A 23,234-nucleotide genomic window follows, 5' to 3' on the forward strand; every position below is an offset into this window, starting at 1 on the left:
GGAGGAAATAGAAGTGATTGGCTTGGGTCCGGAGTGCACGTGAATGGACGCAAGGAAACTCAAGTTACATGGGCGTGGTTACATACAAGATTAGGATAAATTAGGATAGATATGTCCTGGTAATAAATGGGTAATAGAGAGGAGACAATAGGAGGGAGCTCAAAGTTAAAGTCAGAGGTCCTGTGGTGGGACAAAGTTGTCGTAGAGCATCGTCGAACCGATGTGTAGGTTTGGAGACAGGTGTGGAGGGCGAGTGAGTCCAGAAGCTATTTGAAGGGTACAGTAGTGGAGGATGCACTGTTCGAGGTGTATATGGTGGGAATGAAGAGTCAGGAGGTGTGCAGTAAAACAGTGGCGAAGTTGGAGGTCACTATAAGATCCAGAAGCAGCGGAGAAATCGACTACGGGCCAAGATAGTGAATTTCTGGCCAGGAACCACACTGTAGCAAAATAAAACTAAAAAAACGAGTTAGACCAATAGGACAGTCATAAGCTCAGCAGATAACAGCAGCGGTGGGGGATGGGCTGTAGACTAGACAAAGTTACCTTAAAACTTAAGCGACTGAATAGCAGATAAGAGTCACCGCAGCCGAGTCTTACAGTGTAAGAAGGGAGTCAGATGCTTTTTTTGAAAATCGGGGTATTAAAGAGTATAGAGAAAGTGCTGGAGATTGGAATTAAAAAGATTTAGCTGCCATGGTTAATAAGATGATGAAATAGGCTTGACATATTAAATGAAAGAGTTCCTATGTTTGCAACTTGCTAGTAGTCAATGAGTAAAGGGTTTTCTTTGTTCTTACAATGCTGCCAAGTCATGGATGACAGCCTCACTCCAATCTTCTCACTATAAATATATTACTATTATGCACAGTTCTTAGCTTTAACCATTGCTTAAGACACATATTGCCATTTTAATACCTCATCTACATCCTTTATCTTTGTACAGCGCTTATAGTCCACACTACCTTTAATAACATGCATGAACGCAGATGCTTTTTTAAAAAAATTATTGCATTGAGTTTTTCTTCATAGTATAAAGCAATCCGTGAGCACACCATTTTAATTCCATTCTTAGAAATCTATTTAAAATAGAAACACGTCTAGTTGTTTTCAGAAACTTTTCCATATCCGGTCTGTAATTTTCCATTGCAATGTAATCTAAATTGTCTACAAAATAATACAGATAATGTTTTCTGGGTAATGATTTCCAATTTTCTCCAGCCATATTCCCTGTTATTATGTAGAGCAGCGCAGCAGTGTAAGTTAATTTTCATTTCACTTCAGGGAACCATTAATATGATTCATTCAGCTTGTATGTTAGGAAAATTAAAAAAAGAATTTCAACATTCTGAGTACCATACTGAACATGTTTTGATTATTTAATAAAATATAGCACAGGGCAGTTTAAACAAAATAGTATAAATGAAATAGATGCAGCATAGTTTTATATTAAATTAAAATGGCAATTGCATAATGGTTTAGAAAAAGAAACAAATTGAGAACTTTAAAGGCAACAGTGAATTACAAATCTTACACTAAAATGAAAATATGTTAAGTAAGTTAATAATATGCAAAGTAAATCTTGCAATACACTTCAATCACGCTTTAAAGTAACATGCATTTATTTCTATCACTGAGACGGATTTATGAACCTGTTTATAAAGAATGTATTTATGATTTTGCTACACCTAGTACACAAACAAAGATCTTCCCTCTTGGAATATGCAATGCCTGATTCAAAGTAATGGTTTATGGAAAGTGAGGTTGAGCTATTGATGGAGAAGCTCTTCAAAAGTTAAAAAAACTTTGGCATTCACAACACATCCCATCCACCCAGAATGAAGGAGGGTATACACAGATATTACCAATCAATAGGTTGGGGAAACACAATGGAAGGAGTAGGTCAACGAATTTTTGTTTTAAGTAGAGAGCAGGAGTGCCTAGAAGAAGACTGGAAGTAGAATCTCAAGTAAACAGCCCCTGAGCCTTGTGGCAAAATAAGATTATCAAGTAGGTTCCAGTAGGAGTGAAGGAGGCTGAGGTTCAACTCAATGGGTGGAACTTTCAATGGTAAGGGACAGATTCATTTTTTTTTATTCGTTCATGGGATGTGGGCGTCACTGGCGAGGCCGGCATTTATTGCCCATCCCTAATTGCCCTTGAGAAGGTGGTGGTGAGCCGCCTTCTTGAACCACTGCAGTCCGTGTGGTGAAGGTTCTTCCACAGTGCTGTTAGGAAGGGAGTTCCAGGATTTTGACCCAGCGATGATGAAGGAACGGCGATATATTTCCAAGTCGGGTTGGTGTGTGACTTGGAGGGGAACGTGTAGGTGGTGTTGTTCCCATGTGTCTGCTGCTCTTGTCCTTCTAGGTGGTAGAGGTCGCGGGTTTGGGAGGTGCTGTCGAAGAAGCCTTGGCGAGTTGCTGCAGTGCATCCTGTGAACAGTACACACTGCAGCCACTGTGCGCCGGTGGTGAAGGGAGTGAATGTTTAGGGTGGTGGATGGGGTGCCAATCAAGCGGACTGCTTTGTCCTGGATAGTGTCAAGCTTCTTGAGTGTTGTTGGAGCTGCATTCATCCAGGCAAGTGGAGAGTATTCCATCACACTCCTGACTTGTGCCTTGTAGATGGTGGAAAGGCTTTGGGGAGTCAGATGGGGAGTCAGGAGGTGAGTCACTCGCCGCAGAATACCCTGCCTCTGACCTGCTCTTGTAGCCACTGTATTTATGTGGCTGGTCCAGTTCAGTTTCTGGTCAATGGTGACCCCCAGGATGTTGATGGTGGGGATTCGGTGATGGTAATGCCATTGAATGTCAAGGGCAGGTGGTTAGACTCTCTCTTGTTGGAGATGGTCATTGCCTGCCACTTGTCTGGCACGAATGTTACTTGCCACTTATCAGCCCAAGCCTGGATGTTGTCCAGATCTTGCTGTATGCGGGCTCGGACTGCTTCATTATTTGAGGGGTTGCGAATGGAACTGAATACTGTGCAGTCATCAGCGAACATCCCCATTTCTGGTCAATGGTGACCCCCAGGATGTTGATGGTGGGGATTCGGCAATGGTAATGCCGTTGAATGTCAAGGGGAGGTGGTTAGACTGTCCTGTTGGAGATGGTCATTGCCTGGCACTTGTCTGGCTCGAATGTTACTTGTCACTTATGAGCCCAAGCCTGGATGTTGTCCAGGTCTTGCTGCATGCGGGTTCGGACTGCTTCATTATTTGAGGGGTTGCGAATGGAACTGAACACTGTGCAATCATCAGCGAACATCCCCATTTCTGAGCTTATGATGGAGGGAAGGTCATTGATGAAGCAGCTGAAGATGGTTGGGCCTAGGACACTGCCCTGAGGAACTCCTGCAGCAATGTCCTGGGGCTGAGATGATTGGCCTCCAACAACCACTACCATCTTCCTTTGTGCTAAGTATGATTCCAGCCACTGGAGAGTTTTCCCTCTGATTCCCATTGACTTTTACTCGGGCTCCTTGGTGCCACACTCGGTCAAATGCTGCCTTGATGTCAAGGGCAGTCACTCTCACCTCACCTCTGGAATTCAGCTCTTGTGTCCATGTTTGGACCAAGGCTGTAATTTGCCAAATCACATACTTGTGGCAAAGTAGTTACCAGTTATACATACAATGTTACTATATATGAAACACATAGTTTTATGCCATTTAAATGTTTAAGAACATAAACAGAAATTAGAATGGCTAAGCCAGAATAATTACTAAATCCATGCTTTGCTGTCCAATAGCATTAAAATAGTTGCAGCCACATGTTGCACTACATGGCTCAGTTATTTCTCAAAATCATCTGGATGTTTTTGATGTAATCTTTGAAAGACATTTATCCTCATCCATTTTCCACTTCATTTGATCCAGATTTTTCTGAAGGTACAGACATGAGAGGGTGCTAAGCATCCAAAAGAACGGCTGGTTGATGAAGTATATATTCTTGATGGTGGGATCTTCTCCTGCTATTTGTCCTGAGGCCCAGCAATTCTGCTGTAATGATATAATCCATTGTTGTAATTGCCCTGCTTTTTCCCTTGATGACTTTGTGCCTGAATCTTTCTTCAGCATTGTGTGGTAATTAGGAGGAGATTTTAATTCCCTCTGCCTGGCAGAAACGGGGCGATAGCGGAGTTAAAATGGAGGTGGTTGACTTAACGCCCTGTTCACCCTCCTCCACCATTCTTCCCCGGGCCTTCCATTGGGCATCTGAGGTACCAATCTGAACCAGGCTTGAGCCCCATTAATCTATGCAAATCGGGGTCCTATGATGTACATAGAACCCCAAAGTAACTTTAACTGCCAACTGGGCAGAGGGTGCACCATGGATCCTCCGCTTAATAAAACCTGGAGGAACAGTAGAAGAGGCCCAAAAAGGTAAGTGATAAAATTATTTTTGTGGGATCAGACAGAGCAAGACTTCTCCTCTCAGCTCTACAAGAATAATGTGGGCCCATTTGACGCCTGTAGCCCACCGTTGGTATGGTAATGAGACCAGGCCCTCAAAACGGACTGGACCTCCTGCTGGCATTATTGGGCGGTTGGCTGGTGCGCTCAGTGCTTTATCAAAAGGACCCCAAAACATAATGGGGCAGAAATTGCTCGGAGCGGCGAACCAACACTCCTTGCCGTTCCATAGATTTATACTAGCCCACTAACTTACCGCAGTCTTTTCACGGCCACTTTCTCGAATAGGAAGCGGAGAAGAGCCCAGCGTCAGTTCAAGTGAAACTAGGACCCTAAGAGAAGTGAGAGGAGCGATCTCTCCCCTCGACCAATCAGATCACAGCATTTTGACAAGCTGCGGTCACTGTCTGTGCTGGCTTGAATTGTTAAACCAGGAAGTGAAAGGTACAACATTAAAATCAATGTAAAAACAGCGAAAAAAAGAGAGGGTAAGAAATAATTGAATTAAATGAAAGAGACAGAAGGGAAAAGTAAAAAAAAATTATAATTTAAAAAAATCTTTTTTAATGACCAAAAACTATTAAAATTCCATCAATGCTTCAAATGATTTATTCTTTTGCTTTTCATTAGAAGAGTGGCAATAAGGCTGTTATGTTTTTCTTGGCGAAGCAATTTGGCATAACCGTGATTGTACTGTGAAAACAATGGGGAAATTTATGATGAAATAGCTCCATTGATAGTCCGTTGCTACTGCAGCAGCCCTCCTAAAGTTGTAAGCATTACTCCCAACATTGGGACTATTCATTGACTATTCATGGGGAGGAGAATCTTGCCTTACATGAAAAGCAAAATATTCAAAAATTTTGCTTCCAGTTCATTACTTTTACTTTTACTTCTATTGTTCTCTACCTGGAGAAAATTAGAAAAAGCTTTAAACTTGATTAAGATGAGCAGGATACTCTCAGTTTGTATATTCAATTTAATTTCACCCAATCCATTGAACTAGAAGCTGAAAATTAAGTGAAAATGATAGTTTTTCTTATTAATAGTAAAAAAGAAACTGGCTCAGTTTCAAATTTCTAGTCATTCAAATGAGACCTGCTATTTATATATTCTGACATAGCTCTATTTGAAGAACTAGTACCACACCAGTGTGATGAACAGAATAGCCTCCTACTTTGCTGCAATTTCTATGGTGGTGTAATATTGTATCAACCACACTGTGGAACGTACACCTGCAAAATTTGTATTTACAAATCACAACCACTGGGAAGGTTATTTACCATTGTTAATTATGGCAATTCATGAAACTATTGGAGTTGCCAAATCAGACATCATTTGGCAAACATACTGTTTGAAACGACCTTGTGGTAAACGCTTAGAGGACTGTGGGGGATTAGCAACGCATTAAATTTCAGAGACCATAGATAGGCTGTACTCAATGAGACCTATTAAGTGACACAGAAATATAATTGTTTATGTGAAGGAAATTGTTCCTTGTAGGTTTTTAAATGACTAATATCAGTGCACTAATTTCTAGGATACTCATATGCTTATAACTGTAGTTAAAAAATAGGTAGTCCTTACCTTAACAATATAAATGTTAGAATATTGTGAACGGTGAAGAAACACATACATTTGCTGGATGTTTTGAGATGACAGTTACTGTAGTTCTGAACTGTCATAGAATCACAGAATGTTGCAGCAGAGAAGCAGGCCATTCAGCTCATCAAGTTTGTCCTGTTTTTTTCTCCAAATGAGCCACCTATTTTAATATAATTTTCTTAACTTTTAATATTCCTCTTTTTCAAGCAACTGTCTAATTCCCTTTAAAAAGAACCAATGGGGGACTCTGCTTTGTCAACGGTTTGTACCATCCCCTCTCCCCGTCCCCCGTAATTGTTTTCTGAACCCCCCTTTAATTTCTTTTGTGATTGGTGTAAATTTATGCCCTCTCATTACCAACCAATGGAATCAATCTATTGTCATTTACTCTAGCATAACCATTCATGGTCTTGAAGACGTACATCAGATCATCACTTACTCTTTGAGCGCGATTGAAAAAGCTCTGACTTCTCAAGTTTCTCTTCATAAAGTCCTCATTCCCTGGTAACGTTCTAGAGATTGCTAGTAAGTTCTACAATAAAATCATTCTGCTCCTAAAGGTTCAGTAAAAGCATGGCTCCTCCTTTGAGACCATTTTGAGTTACACTTGCAATATGATAAAATACATACTATATTTTATAAAATACATAGTATATTTTATCATATTTAATGGCTTGGATGGCAAGGACTGTCCACAGCTAAGTCCTGTGGGGGGGTGGTGGGGGGTGGGGGGTAGGTGACGAATGGAAGGGGGGCCGAACATAGGCCGGTAGCTTCCCGTAATATTGCTGTGGCGTCAGGAGGAGCACTCCTCTTCTTCCTGGCTCCTCATTAAGGTAAGTAAAGAAATAACTTATCTGCTCTTCAGCGACCTCCAGCAGTCCCTTTAACACCACTGGTTAAGCCGCCGTAGAGCTCAAAAAATTGAGTGGAGCATGCGTGGTGCATGCTCCGCTCAGCTTTTGACGAATTTGGCAACAGGGTCCTGAAACAGGCATTCGATCTCCAACTAGCATATTCAAGGGACATAATACCTGTTTTATGTGGGCACCACGGGCACTTCCGGGGGAAAGCAGGCATGAGAGATTGTGCTGGAAAATAGGTCCTCCAACTCTTATTTTTCGCCCAGTAATTGGTGACCAATTTTTCCCCCATCATTTCCTTTCTCCCTCCTCCAAAAAAATCCCAAATGTTTTAGTATGTTTCATTGTCACTTGTAAGCTATATTTTATGGCTAAACTACAAGAGATAAAAGGAATCTTTAGGATAAAGGCTATGCAATGTTATTTGTTTCATGATGAATGAAAGATGTTAAGGGTGAGTGCATGGTGTTATCACTCAGGCTGCTCGCCTGAGGCTTCTCCATTATAACGTCCTTAACTGGATGCATCACTCCCTCAGTAGGGTAGTTTATATGAGATTAAGAACCTCTTTGCTAAAGATGTGTGGGTGGATGGTATTAGTAAGTTCTTCATTTACATTGAGTTTGCCTGAAGGTACAACTGTTTATTTTTAATTAGTTGCAACTGAATCCCAAGGTATTCAAGATAAGTAATTTTAGGAAATCTTACCAAGCTGAACATAACCCCTTAAGATGAACAGTTTACTGAATTAGATCCTCTGGGGCTATATTTTCCCCAGTTCAAAAAAAGAATTGCCCGTTTTCCTCCATAATTTACAACCCACTAATGAAATTGTGCAAAGATGCAGTTTTGAAATGAGTGATTCACAAAAAGATTTCTTTAATGGTAGTGAAAACATATCAATCATAATGTACCTGTAATAATGATCACAAACTTCAAATGGGCCAATTAACTGATACAAATGTCCAAAATTTGTTAATCCAGCTGTGTGCAAAACTTGAGTTCAGTGGCTCAATGCCAGATTGTGCTTTTCCTCCAGTTTATTGACAAATTTCACCTCACCCAACCCGACCAGTACAGCAGTCTTTCAGAGACTCTAGCGCAACCCAATGCCCCCTGGGATTCTTCCTCCATTCCCTGACAGACCCCATAGACAATCACCATTCTGTGCACCTTGTTCACTTCCATGATAAACCACAACATGAAAAAGCTGAAAGGGCCTAGGAACATGATCTAGAACTTCACTTAATGGGGGAAGAATGATGAGAGAGGACAGAACCTCAACACCACCACTTGCAACAAATTAATGAGGTCCAACTCAAGATCATAGACTGTGCATACCACATCTCACTTCAAATAAGATAATAGCTCAAAGGGCTTCAGCCAGAATGGTACCTCCTATACATATTCTGGTTGTGCCCCTTATTCAGCATACAGGATGCTAATCTGAGAGACCACAATGATCATGACTGGCCTGGCAATGCTTGCTGGATTTACTCACTGGAAATCGAGTATCCTATACAACATGTAGGCCAGCGCAGCTCTTATTACTAACTGTAAGAAGGTTCATCCCTTCATTTGTACATTGTGGAACCTTTTTCACAATAAACATGGCTAAAGCCCTATCCAAATGCTGTTTGGCTTCTGCCTGGAACGAGAAATACCAAGCAACCTCAGTTCATTCCTACAGGCTCACATAACGTTAATCATCTTTTTCCAACATGCATGGTACTTCGCAAAAGCAAAAAGCAGACCACCAACATTGAGACACCCGCAGCTACTTACAGACAGCTACCTCAGCCAATGGGACCACTAATAGGCAGACCCTTCTCGCTTACCATCCTACCTGAACCCATGAAACCAGGAATAAACTCTTCAACTCTTAACAAAGGCAAAAACTTACTGTATCAATGTACTCCTGCAGTGTGTAGTCATAATGTACAATGGCTTCATAAAATATATGAGTGCAAACCCTTGAAAGTAAATATAATTTTAAAAAAAGCTCAACACAAAGTTCTATTTTCAGATCAGGCTCTGGATGCGCTGGTCACGTTGTAATGGAGAAATGCAATCATGTTTTGTTGGGGATTATTTCCTATAACCATGCAAAATAAGCAACAGAAGTAGTCCTTTGTCACAGAAAGAGCTAACAAGGTGTCAACGACTAGAGGACTTGGCAAGAGATCAAGAAGTATTTGCACAATTTTTAAAAAAAGCACATAGCCATGGCATGAATATTATTTGAAGTAGCAGCATAGGATATATATGTACATGAAAAAAAGCAGCAGTGGGTAAAGGTATACACTGCGCTAATAAAAGGAAATGTTAACAAGGATGTGGCAAATAGGCTACGAGCAGTGATAAAAAGCAGGGTGATGAAAATTACATTAAACATGTTATAATGGAAAAGAGGAAAAATTGCAGAAAGCCACCACCATGGCCAAATCATCCTGTCACCATCACTACTGGTATTATGCTTAAATTACCATGGAGCTGATTTTTGTCTTCACCTCTGGGTGGGAATGGGGCAGTATTGCGATGAAAATCGCAGCATAGCACTACCGCTCCCTTCCCGCTGCCACTCTGGCTGCTGCCATTTTGGTGGGTGCTTTGAAATGGGCGGCCCCAGCACTCACTAGAAACAGGCTGGTGCCTCATTAGCCCTTGCAAATCGAGGTGCTGTGATGTCGATAGGAAGCCAATGCAATTTTGAAGTACCAATGGCGATATTTGGCATTGAGCAGTCTAATCAGCAGTCCTAAAAAGGGACCCCTGGAGGCTGCTCCAAAAACCTCACAGGGTAAGTTTTTAAATGATTTTTGTTTTTAAATGATTAATGCACCCTGACCTATCAAAAATCAACCCACCCCAATGTCCGACCCTCGAGAGCCCCACCACCCTGGGATCACCTCTCTCCCCTTTTACTTACAGCGACCAATTAAGCTCTGCAGCGGAGAGGCGAGATTTCCTGTCCCCCCCCTGCCTATCAGGGCTCATTTAGGGCTGCAACAAACCCACTATATTTAAATGAGATCTGACCATGGAAGTGTTTTGGGCCTCTGACCACTTCCATTGGGTGGGTGGCAGGTCTGATCCACCTGCCTCCTGCCCAATGAAAGTAGACACATGGAATTTGGCCACCACATAACTGGAGGGGGTGTTTGTAGAAAAGCTAGTTGACCATATAACAAAAAGGTACTCGCAGTATATGATGGCAGCATAGTTGAATTATCTGGGAGATAGAGTTTTGGATTTTGAATCTGTGGTTGTACCATATTATTATTCAGATGTTATATAACTTTCACAAACGCTACATCAATGTATTCACAACAGTGATTGTGTACAAGCATATAATAATGCATGAGTTATTGTCTGCTCTCTTCTCACAACGTGGAGAACCAAGTTGCTCTCTAGCCAGATGACCTAATTCCCCTTCAAAAGAATTTTTAGACATTATTTCAATAATAATTTTTGCTTGAGAATTCCATATTCTATCATAGGAACATAGGAACAGGAGTAGGCCATTCAGCCCCTCGTGCCTGCTCCGCCATTTGATAAGATCATGGCTGATCTGTGATCTAACTCCATATACCTGCCTTTGGCCCATATCCCTTAATACTTTTGGTTGCCAAAAAGCTATCTATCTCAGATTTAAATTTAGCAATTGAGCTAGTATCAATTGCCGTTTGCGGAAGAGAGTTCCAAACTTCTACAACCCTTTGTGTGTAGAAATGTTTTCTAATCTCGCTCCTGAAAGGTCTGGCTCTAATTTTTAGACTGTGCCCCCGACTCCTAAAATCCCCAACCAGCGGAAATAATTTCTCTCTATCCACCCTATCCGTTCCCCTTAATATCTTATAAACTTCGATCAGATCACCCCTTAACCTTCGAAACTCCAGAGAATACAACCCCAATTTGTGTAATCTCTCCTCGTAACTTAACCCTTGAAGTCCGGGTATCATTCTAATAAACCTACGCTGCACTCCCTCCAAGGCCAATATGTCCTTCCGAAGGTGCAGTGCCCAGAACTGCTCACAGTACTCCAGGTGCGGTCTAACCAGGGTTTTGTATAGCTGCAGCATAACTTCTGCCCCCTTGTACTCCAGTCCTCTAGATATAAAGGCCAGCATTCCATTTGCCTTCTTGATTATTTTCTGCACCTGTTCATGACACTTCAATGATCGATGTACCTGAACCCCTAAGTCCCTTTGGACATCCACTGTTTTTAACTCTCCACCCTCTGTTCAAAGTCATTTTGTCCAACTCCCCTGATACAAATTTCAAAGTATACAGTAATTATTCTCTCAGGCTTATGATCACCAGTTGCTGCCACAAGCAGACCTCATGGGTTAAATTTTAACTGTGAGCTGGGAAGGGAGCAGGGGGGAAGATTTCCGGGTGCGGAACCCAGAGGGTATTGCAACCTTAATGAGGCCCATCAATTTCACTTCCAGTTTTCGTGCCCGGCTGCCAGCCTGATTAACAGGGAGCGAAGGGCCGGGGAGAAGATTGGGGTGGGGGGGGGGGGGAGGACCGGGGAGAAGATCCGGGGGGGGAGGGCGGGGAGAAGATTGGGGGTGGGGGGCTGATGAAGAGATCGGAGGTCGCTGGAGGTTGGGTGAAGAGCAGGAGGTAGATGGGGTCCACCATGGAGGGAGGGGCATCCACCACGGGGGGGCCATTATTGGGGGGGGAGTCAGCCAATTGTGGGGGTCACGGGGGTCCCATCAGCCAGATGAGCTTGTTGGGCCTGGAAGAAGTACTCCTGCTACTCCTGGCCCACAAGCAGTGCAGTAAAGGCACTTACATCATGGATCCGGCCCTTCCTGCCTGCTTTCTCCAGACGTGAATGGGAAATGATGGGAAACCCCAACAAGTAAGGTTCATTTTAATTGTCCAATACACAAAATATTAAGTACCTCAAGTATCTTAATGAGTTACATTGCCCTTTTAAGTATCGGCCTGCTGGATTTAATTGAGGGCGAGACTTCCTGGTGTCTGCTGTCTACACGTAGATAAACCTGCCTGGGTTAAACCCAGAAGCAGGCGAGTTGGAGGGGGATACCGTCCCACTCTGAAAACTGAGTATTTTTACTCCCTACCCGCCCCCAACCCACCTTTTTTTGGGGGTTAAAATTTACCCCAAAGTCTCTTGTGATCTGGAGAGCACCTTTACTACCAATACTAGTTAAGTGATAGCTTGACCCAGGAATTGCAATAAGACCCCTTCTTGTACGTACAGGACACTATAATCTCGCACACATTGCCATGTGCATTCTCTTATCTTTCTAGAAGGCAGGTCTCTAAACACTCGAGCAAGCATGGCCAATTACAAACCAACAAACTGGTTTATTTGAATGAACAGAATATAGTTTTCACATCAAAATTCAATCAATTCACTGCTGCTCATATAAAATGTAACAAAATACACAAAATACACAAATCTGCCCCTCTCTTACAGGCTAAACTCATTTTACGAGTTAGTAGTCGCTGAATTAAGTAGCACAATCCTTTACTATTACAGGTCGCATACATTCATGTCTCAGTTTAAAATTTAATAGCCTGACGCACTGGCTGGAAAGTAAAATCTCTCTTTTTCTGCCTGTTCCAGGCACAGAATGCTCTGAAACTGGTATCTCCAAAGAGATATAGGGAGACAAAGGCTGATGTTTGACCCCTCCCTAAGCTCACTGTGTTGACAATTGGCTTGCCAAGTCACCAGTAAAGACCTTTGAATGAGAAACTCCCTCCCTTGACATAGGAGCTATGGCAACTACATTGCCAGTTTAGTTAAGTTCCCCACACCTCCCCAGGCATAGTTAATGAAAACAATTTTTGCATTAAAGGTGCAAACAGCTTTAGAATGTGCTGGCTGACTCGCTTTTGTCTTGAGACAGCTGTAGTAGCAAGAGTAGGTACCTTTAACAATTGATTAATCTGGTATTCTAACAAATTTGACCAAATACGGTCCCAGATAGCGTATGGGTCTCTGAGAGTTAACCCTTTATGAACTGAATCAAAACTCATAGCACATCATAACATAAACTAAATCAAAATCTCTTCCAGGCTAAATAGGTAAAAATCTAAAAATATGATACTCTCCTTTGATTTTTTTTGTGATTATCTTAAACTTGTGCCCTCTTATTACCATCTCAGAAACCAACAGAAACCATCTACCATCATCTAGTCTATCATAACCCCTCATAATCTTGACGAGCTATTTCAAGCCGCTCCTTAACCTCAGCTGTAGTGAGAAAATTCCAACTATCTCAAGCCTTTCTTCATAACATTAACCACTCATCCCTGGTAACATTCTTTTCCATTGCTTATATAACTTTCCTATAATGGGTGGCTAAAACTGTGCACAACACTGCAACTGCAGCCTAACTAAGGTGTTGTATAAGTTCAACAGTACATCACTGATCTTGTATTCAATGCTTCTAGATACAAAACTGAGGCTTCTGTTTGCCTTTTTAATAGCCTTATCTTTTTGAGCTAACACCTTTTGATGAACTGTGTATGTACATACCAAGGTCTCGCTGCTCCTCTACTACAATAAAAATCTTCCATTTAAACTGTATTTCCTATCCCTATTCTTACTTCTGAAATGTATTACTTCACATTTTTCTATATTGAACTGCATTTGACACCTATCTATCCATCCTGCTGGTTTATATATATATCCTCCTGTAGTCTTTAACTATTGTCATACTTCCAATTTGGCCATCAGCAAATTTTGATATTGTTCCCCCAACTCCTAAGTCTAGATCATTTATGTATAAGGTAAAGTAAGAGTGGCTGCAATATGGGCCTCTGATGTTCATCGCTTACCACATCTTTCCATTATGGCAAGCTACTTTTTACCCCTACTTATTGCTTCATGCCCTCTGATAGTCTCTCATCCATGTGACCAAATACCCCTTAATTCCATGTGTCATTATTTTCATCATAGATCTCTATTACTAAACACTTTTTGAAAATCCATAAGGACTGCATCCATTGAATTTCCTTTATTAATCCTGTCTGTTATTTCTTCAAGTAATTCCATGAGATTGGTCAAGCATCAAAAATTTGTGCTGACTGGTTCTGATTAACTTGAGTTTCTTTACATACTTAGTAATTTCATTCTGTATTTTAAACTGTAGCAGTTGACTAACAACTCAAATAAAACTAACTAGCCTATAAGTTCCTAGCTTACCGCTGTTTCCTTTTTTGAAGAGGGAGGGATCACATTTATCACCAGCATATTAACAAGAATTGCAGGAGAAGCAGATAGTAATGTTGAGGAAGAGTCACAGAGAAAGAGATAGCAGTGGTGATGGTTCCTGAGAAGCTACATGGTATGTAACAAATACCCAGTAGACTTGTCCTGATTTACATGGGAATACACAGCTTTCACTTGAAGGTACAATACTGGGACTGGTTTGAGAAGTTACTTACCGCCTTGAATATAACAGTAAAAGGTGATCTGGGTAGGTTGGAGAAGTTCAACACTTATATAAGCACTGCCATCTCCCAGTTGAGTTATATCATGGTGCAGCAGTTGTCTGCATTGCAGTGTGCCAGTATGCAGTACCAGTGGCATCTGCAGTGTTGACCTCCATTATGCAAGCCATATGAAGAGTAGGAGCATCCCTCTTGAATTCCAAACTCCAAATTCCATGAAGTCATGGCTGGCTTTAACTCAATTGGCGAATGGTTATGGGCAATTACGAGAGAGATTTCAAGACTTCATAGATGCCGACTGTTCTATGTTCAGGCAGGGCTATGGATGTTGTGAGGATATGGCAGGAGGTCTGGAAGAAGTAGCACAGCTGTTCCTATACTAATACACAGATGCTGCTGCTAGTAGCACAGGAACAGCTTTTTGGCACCCATGCCAGTGGCAGTTTTGTGCCATAACATAGCCTTACACAATTGACAGTTGGCACTGCCTCTGAAAGCAGAGCTCACAGCAGTTCCAGCAAAAGAGGTGTATCAGGGTTAGTCTCAAATACAGGTAGAGGACCTTCTTTATCTTATGCAGCTCACCAGAACTGTTTTACTAATGTTTGTTGGACAGTGTGAAAACCTACATAAGCACCATCGACTTCCTTCAGACAAAGTTCCAAACACAGAATGGAGCATCTTGGTGTAAGTGTCGGGATTCACCTGTTCTGGATATCTGCTGGCAACCCTACCAGAGTTTGCAGAGTCAGGAGTAGGTCCTGTGATTTAAATGTCTGTGGTAGGCTAGGGATATATGTGGGGCACCCCATACACCAAAGAAGCTGGAAAGGCCAGCTGAAAAGTTCCAGGTAGGGGGAGTGTGCTGGGATCCCCCCAAAACTTGTATGTGCCCTCATGGCCCCCTTACAAAGACGCTACTTTAAAGCTTATATAAAAAACAAATTGGCTATCCAAATCTTTGGTGGCCCCCATGTCTGCTCTTTGTCAACTGGTATACCTGATCTTGCCAGATCCCAAAGAAGGCCTGTGGCCTGGGACCTCCGAAGATCAAAGTCCCTCCAACCTCATCCCCTCACATTGATGGCCTTGTAAATGTCAGATGGAGGCTTTGCCCCCACAAAATCATCTCATAAACCAGGCACGCGTAGTCTCTTGTCGATCCAGTGTACTCCTGTCGAAGATGTAGTGGGAGTCCACCGGAACGGTTATGTATTTTTGGTGCCAGTGTATTAATAACTAAAAAGTAACAATAATCTCCCGCTTCTCTCTCTCTCTTTCTCTACAGAACTGTCAGAGTTTTGCATTACTTACTCAACTTCCCCTTCTTCAGAGTAGGAAGAGCCACAAGTCCACCTTCCAACAGACCAGTCCCTCAGGATCATTATAACAGGAAAGGATCCTCAGAATAGAATAAGAATCAATTAAGGTGTTTAAAAGGGAAATATATACTTACTTGGGAAATGAGGATGTTAAGGGGTATGGCGAAAGGGCGGGGATATGGGATTAAAAAGATAAAGAGCTGCTATGGTTAACAAAATGCAGAGTAAGCTTGATGGGCCTAATGGCTTAATCCAATTTCTATGTTCTAGAGGTAAACACAGACAAACAGTTTGCTGGTGCTAACTGCTGATATTAAAGTCCTTTTTACTAATGATAACTTTTTCAGTGAAATTATCAAACTGAGGAAATATGACTCTTAATTGCTAAAATCCTGGCTTTACTGAACAGAGGGGTAGATTTTAAGAATTAACATTGCTGATGCAGAGCTTTGAGCACCCAACAACAACAACACAATTTGCATTTATACAGCACCACTGACACAGAAAAACATCCCAAAATGTAGGTAGGAGATTTTATATGGAGGGAGAGGTTTAGGAAGGGCCGAAGGCAGTTAAATCAGAGGAGAGAGGGCAAGGTGAGTTGAGATGGAGATTGAAATCACTGAGGATGAGGAATGCAGAGGCTGAAGAAGAAGGAAGGATATCTCGGTGAGAAACCTAATGAGGGGCTTGGGTGGGCTGTAGAGAACGAGGATTTTAAAGGAGAGGTGAGAGGGGTGAAACAAGGTGAGGTTCTAGTTGGAGGTGAAGGTACCAGATTATCCGGCAACAAATCAGATGTGCCCCATGAAATAACCTGTCCATTAACTGCTCTGCTGTCTATTTTTAGCCACTTTATAGCAGTACAGAATTAAAGTTATGCTCATATGGAGTTGCATAGCAAAAGGTTTGTTGTAGCTCTGTGACTCATACATTTCTAACCTGCCAGTATTTGGAGCTGAGACCACAGTTTTAATATCTAATCCCCTGTCTGGTGGAATTTCAAGATGATGGCTGGGTCACCTTTGGGAAGAGCTGAAAAGGCAGCTCATGTGGCATAATGTGGAGTATTAAAGCAATCTCTGTACTTGCAATAAAATTATTTAATTATAAGACCAGATGATTGTTATAAATATAAAATGCAATGGAGGACAGTGAAATATGATTTTAATTCTCACTTGTGAGACCAACTATAACTCACGTCTGGAAATAAAAATCATATTTCATTACACTCCCGAGATTATCCTTTATTTTCTTTCCTGATACGCCTTTGTAGTTTTGTTGATTCATTCTTTATGGGCTATGATTGTATAAGACATATTTTAGTTAGTGTAATAATTTTGTATCTCTCTTAATGAATGCATGTACAGGAAAACAATAATGCATTGACTGGAATGGTCTAATTGGCAGGAGTTAATTTTTCATGTACTAATTAATTCATAATTATATATTTTGCCCATAATAAATTTGACAAAACCCCAATAAGCTCCATTGGCCAGTTTTAAGGTTTTTCAACAACATGTATAAACTGGTATCCATTGTTTGTTGGCAGTGCTAATGTTCAGTGTTATGAATTTAGAATTAAATTCCTAATCTTAACAACAATTAGAGATTAAATTATTCTATAACAATGCATCAAATAATTTATTGAGCTAGTCATTAAATTAGCCTACACTTTGTTGACAAGAATTTTGTCAGCACACAGTGTCTTCTTTTGAATAACTCTACATTGTCATTACTTCATCTAATTTGTTTTGATTCAGTGTTGCAAAAACCATTGCTACTAATTCTCAATGCTACTTCTATCCATGGGCAACTGAATCCATGTGAGTAAATAAATCATTTAAGGTACTAAGTTGGTTGATCGCAGCCTAGGTGGCAGTAGCAATGTTAAACAGGCCTCAGTGCCTTTAAGTTTGGGAAGGGAAAATCTGACTGCATTTCTCCCTGATGATCACTACTCAGTCACCCCTGCTGCAGTGAGCAAAAGGTCAGGGCTGCAATGTCCCCTGAATGATATAGCCTGCTGACATTCATAGGGGGTGAATGTCTACGGGAGTTCTCCCAATCCTTTGCCGTAACTTTGACAGAAGAACCACAGAAACCCCAAAATAACAACGTAAGTGCCGTTTACACCATTTCCCCGGGGTTTCCGCAGCTCTTGTGCGAAAGTCAGGGCAGACAAGTGGGAGAACCACATGAAAATTCAACGCCATAGATTTCATTCCATCTGTGCATTATTTTGAACACAGCAGTAAATTAATTCACATAAATTCCTGTCTATATTAACAGTTATTTTACCCATTTAAAATAAAAGTGGGTCAAGATTACAACCGCTTGATAAGACATTTTGGTGTTTAATCTGATACCGTGCCAGAACCAGACTCGGTTTTTCAGTCCGCCAAAGGCAAGCTTCCTGATCAATGAGAGCAGTGTCTCTCAGCACACTTTCTAGGTAGGTGAAGTCTGTACACAATTCAGTTCAATACTGTCACTGGTGATCAATAGTTTGATATACTTTTAACCAGGTGCAAATTGGTACATCATGTTCGTTTCCTTTGGGTAGATGATAAGCCCATAATTTTTCACAACTACTGAAAATCCCTCCACAATTAGTTGCATGTCTTCCCAGGTGTGCTCTTCAACTGCACAATCATCAGCAAGCAGGAATTTGCAATTTAACTGTGGATCTTGGTCAAAGCATGCAGCCTGATCAAGGGGAAGAACTTGTTGGATGTGTCAAATTCGAAGTACACACCCGCATTCAGATTTTTTTGGACATCATCATTAGCTGCTGTAAAGAAGAGACTAAAGTGGCTCAGTACAAGAACACATCGAACATGTTGCATGGTTTGGAAAGGACACTATGGACATATACACTGCCCAAAATGCCATCACGTTGTTAGCAAATAATCTGAACATACTTTTCCAGATATCCAAACTTGGACAGCAGTTTCCTGTATCCTGTCTTGGGCAAGGTACTGATGGACCACCATTCTCCAGCAAGGAGTCAGTAATTCAGGACGAAAAAAAAAGGGGAGGAGGGAATATTGGTGGGAAAAGGACAGGAAATAAAAACTTTTAAAAAATCTCAGCAGCTCATTTTGTGTCCAAGCCACTCATATCATTGCTCTGAATTGTATTCTTAGTAACCATATATGTACACACATACATAAATATATTTAAAAAAGACTACATGTGTTTTGTCAAACACTTCAGCAAAGCTGTCATAGCTCATCAGGGCAGCACTGAAAAACTCAAATGTCCAGGCATGTGAAGCTTTCCCAGCAAGAGTTATCATGAAGAATTAAACCCTACTGCGATGAGTTTTTTTTAATTGAGAGTAGCAATGATTTTGAAACATTCTGAATATTGCTTGAGTCGGCGAGATGGTTAAAAAATAAAATCTATTTCTGGCGCATTGGTGGACCTGTGAGGAATCAGTGTTTCAGTGCACCATTGTAAGAAGAGAAAGCACAGAGGTGAATCATTACTAACAACAAAAATACTGCAGCAAATTCCTGCATTAACCAGAACACTGTAGCAAATCCTTGTGGGAAATGGGTGTCACAGAGAATCCTTGTAAAAAAAATGGATATGGACTGGAGCCAATCATTGATGAAAATCCTTTCAGGGGAGGATGAGTACGGAATTGTTTGGAACAAATCCTTTACTGAATTGGCTGGCATAAGAAATTGGAGGAAATAAACTTTCAGAAATCACAGAACAATAATTTCCTCTTTTGGCCATATCGGAGACAGCACACCTAGCATGCAAATAGTTGCATACTAAAACACACAGGAGAAACTAGAAATTTTAATAATGTTAGTTTGCACAGAAAACGAATAATTACCATGATGAACAATAACATATAAAGGAGGATTTTTTTTACGTGCTAAATTTTCCTGAAATCCTTCTATTTGAACATTTGAGGGTAGATTTTACAAATTAGCACTCCCATCAGAGAACATTGCATGATGAGCGTGTACATCAGAATTAAGGTGGATAGGTTAGCACGCCCTGCACCATAAACTGGGAAAGCTAATTCATAAAATCTACCCTTTAAACTGCTGTTATTCTGTACTAGCAGTCTGATACCAACAGCTGCAGTGAACATGTCGCAGCTGGCAACACCACATTGATATGGCAGGGTACCTGGCTGTGAATCTACACTCCCATTGTTATGAGAGAACTCCGTGCCTGCATGCTTACTGCACGAGCAGAACTCTGTGCGTGCGTGCTTACTGCACGTGCAGAACTCTGTGCATGTGTGCTTACTGCATATGCAGAAATCTATGCATGTGTGCTCAAGGTGTGTGCAGAGATCTGTGTATGTATGCTCACGGTGTGCGCAGAGATCTGTGCATGTGTGCTCACTGCGTGTGCAGAGATCTGTGCATGTGTACTCACTTCATGTGCAGAGATCTGTGCATGTGTGCTCACTTCATGTGCAGAGATCTGTGCATGTGTGCTCAAGGTGTGTGCAGAGATCTGTGCATGTGTGCTCACTTCATGTGCAGAGATCTGTGCATGTGTGCTCACTTCATGTGCAGAGATCTGTGCATGTGTGCTCACTGTATGTGCATAGATCTGTGCATGTGTGCTCACTTCATGTGCAGAGATCTGTGCATGTGTGCTCACTGTATGTGCATAGATCTGTGCATGTGTGCTCACTTCATGTGCAGAGATCTGTGCATGTGTGCTCACTGCATGTGCAGAGATCTGTGCATGTGTGCTCACTGTATGTGCATAGATCTGTGCATGTGTGCTCACTGCATGTGCATAGATCTGTGCATGTGTGCTCACTTCATGTGCAGAGATCTGTGCATGTGTGCTCACTGTGTGTGCTGAAATCTGCCCCCACACTTTAAATTTTAAATATTTTGAGGGTATGGGTGCGAATGTCCGCTTTCACAACATATCAAAAAAAAAATGAGGATGTCCAATGAATCCCCAGAGCACTTTCTGAACTTGGCGTGACATTGTGGGCTCAATTTTAAACTTAAATTGCATGTGCATTGGGGGCGGGGGGCTGTGAAAATTGCAAAAATGCAGACGGGGTTCGGAAGCCAGCTCCATCCCGCCAACTTCCAAGTTTCCCACAGACGCACCTGTGTGCGTGTGGGCTTCCCGAATCCGGAAGTCCCGCCGGCATTTAAAGCCGTCGGGATTATAGTTAAAGAACCAAATGTATCTCATTGAGGTACTTAAGGCATTTTGCTTGTGACATAATAGGTGGTTAGAACGATTTTTAACTTACCTGGGCAACTTTCCCACGGCTTCTGATTCACGCCTGGTGAAACCAGGTATGAAGGGCCGGATCAGGCAAAAATAAACAAAATAAATTAAATAAAAAACCATTGCACAAAGTTAAAACACAAAATCAACTTACCTTTCCACCCTGCTCCAATGTCCGATGTCTCCCTTTCCGATGTCCCTCTCAGCCCCCGATGTCTCCCTCTCCGATCTCCCTCTCTTCTCCCCCCCCCGATGTCCCCTCAATCTCTCCCTCTCCCCCCCCATGTCCCCCGATCTTCCCCTCTTCCCCCAATCTTACTCTCTCCCCCCGATCTTCCCCCTCTCCCCCCCAATCTCCCCCTCGCCCCCCACCGATCTTCCACTCTCCCACCCCGATTTTCCCCTCTCCCTCCCCACCCCAGCTTTCCCCTCTCCTCCCCGATCTTCCCCTCTCCCCCCTCCCTCGATCTTCTGTTACAGCGCCGAATGACGTCTCGCTCTCTCTTTCTCTCCCCCCTCCTGATGTTGCAGCTCCTGTTGGCAGCCAGCCTGTCAATCAGGGACTGCCGGGCGCAAAACCCGGAAAGAACTTTAATCACCACCATTTCAAAATTGAGCCCTATATTGTGGTTGTATTTCATTCAATGCCAAGTCCACATGGTGAGTGTAGGCCTACCTGTGGAATGTCACGTCACTGTGCTCCAAAATTAGATTAGGACCCAAGGCCAAAGTTCTACTGTTATAAGAGTGACAGTATCACTTGACTGACTTGCACTGACAGCACTGAATAATCTGTGTTTCAGTGCTTGAAGCTAGGTTGAGATTTCCTTTTGTACATTTTTAGCATTAACAGTTGATGGCTTGAATTTGTAGAAAATTAGTTTCGTTCTGCAGCGAGCATGTGATGGGTTTGTACTGATGTGCTAAATTACCGACTGAATGTTTTTCAAGCGTGGAAAAGATATGTTTACATAGGTAAAAAGGAATGACAAAATTTCCTGGGTAAACTTTGTATATACCATTGGAGTGTTCCTAAAATTTTTCTGGCTTCACCTTTATTGGAGTAGGGAATGGTTAGAAGAAGTCATCCAAGAGAGCAAACTTCAAATGAATACTGTTACCTTGAACCTAAGATTAGATACAGCTTTGAAATTCCTCTCTGTTAGGCCTGACGCCTGCCCTGCCCATTGCTGACGACTGTTCAAAAGGGGTCTTTTAACTGGCGTTAGGTCCCCAGTTTACATATTTAAAGAGCCTAATGCCTGTTTTAGGTGTCTGCCCAAGACCCCTATAAAATGGGTCCCACAATTTGGCAGTGGGGCCAAGGCCTGTGCAGATTACGGTAGGCCGTCTCACTGCTAAATTAGAATCATAGAATCATAGAAAGGTTACAGCACGGAAGGAGGCCATTCAGTCCATCGAGTCCGCGCCGGCTCTATGCAAGAGCAATCCAGCTAGTTCCACTCCCCAGCCCTTTCCTCGTAGCCCTGCAAATCTTTTCCTTTCAAGTACTTATCAGTTCCCTTTTAAAGGCCATGATTGAATCTGCCTTCTCCACCGCGGCCCCCCGCCCCTCCCCTCGGGCAGTGCATTCCAGATTCTAACCACTCGCTGTGTAAAAAAGTTTTTCCTCATGTCACCTTTGGTTCTTTTGCCAATCATCTTAAACCTATGTCCTCTGGTCCTTGACCCTCCCGCCAATAGGAACAGTGGGAATTATTATGTTCTGCGTGCGTTTTACGCCTGAAAAGCATACCAATTTCTATCCCTATGTCTTTCTAGTGAATGTCGTGTCTATCTGTCCTGTGATGCCTGTCAATTTTCTCATTAATTCATTGGTCCAGCATCTTTCACTGACGGCCCAATCAACAATCAGCTAAAGCATGTCTCATACTCCAACCAATTGGAATTGGCAGGCTGGTAACTTTTTCCAGGTAGGTGTTAATGTTCTATATCGAACCTCTACAGGTGGATGGAAATTGAGCTTGAGGCAGGAATGCAGTAGGAGAACTCATTGTCCAATTTTGCCCCATTTTCCATTACCATCTGGCCGATTTTGGGAGGGATAGTGGAGAGAAATCGAGCCCTCCTTCTCAGTTCCTGAATTATTATGCATCAATCAGGTTGGGTTATTTCCTTAAGGGAAACCGGTTTTAAACCCAAAGGTACTATAATGAAAAGGCAGAACTAAAATAATACACCATTGACAAAAAGTTGTATTTTGTGACACAAGTAAACCAATCAAATCACTGAAAACACTTTTTTTCCCCTTGGCATTGTAACTACAGCGTATAAAATAAGGTTTCTAAAATAATGGCCGTGAATTTACTTGCCATTTCTGATA

The sequence above is a fragment of the Heptranchias perlo genome, chromosome 5, assembly GCF_035084215.1.
Source record: "Heptranchias perlo isolate sHepPer1 chromosome 5, sHepPer1.hap1, whole genome shotgun sequence".
Lineage (NCBI taxonomy): Eukaryota > Metazoa > Chordata > Chondrichthyes > Hexanchiformes > Hexanchidae > Heptranchias > Heptranchias perlo.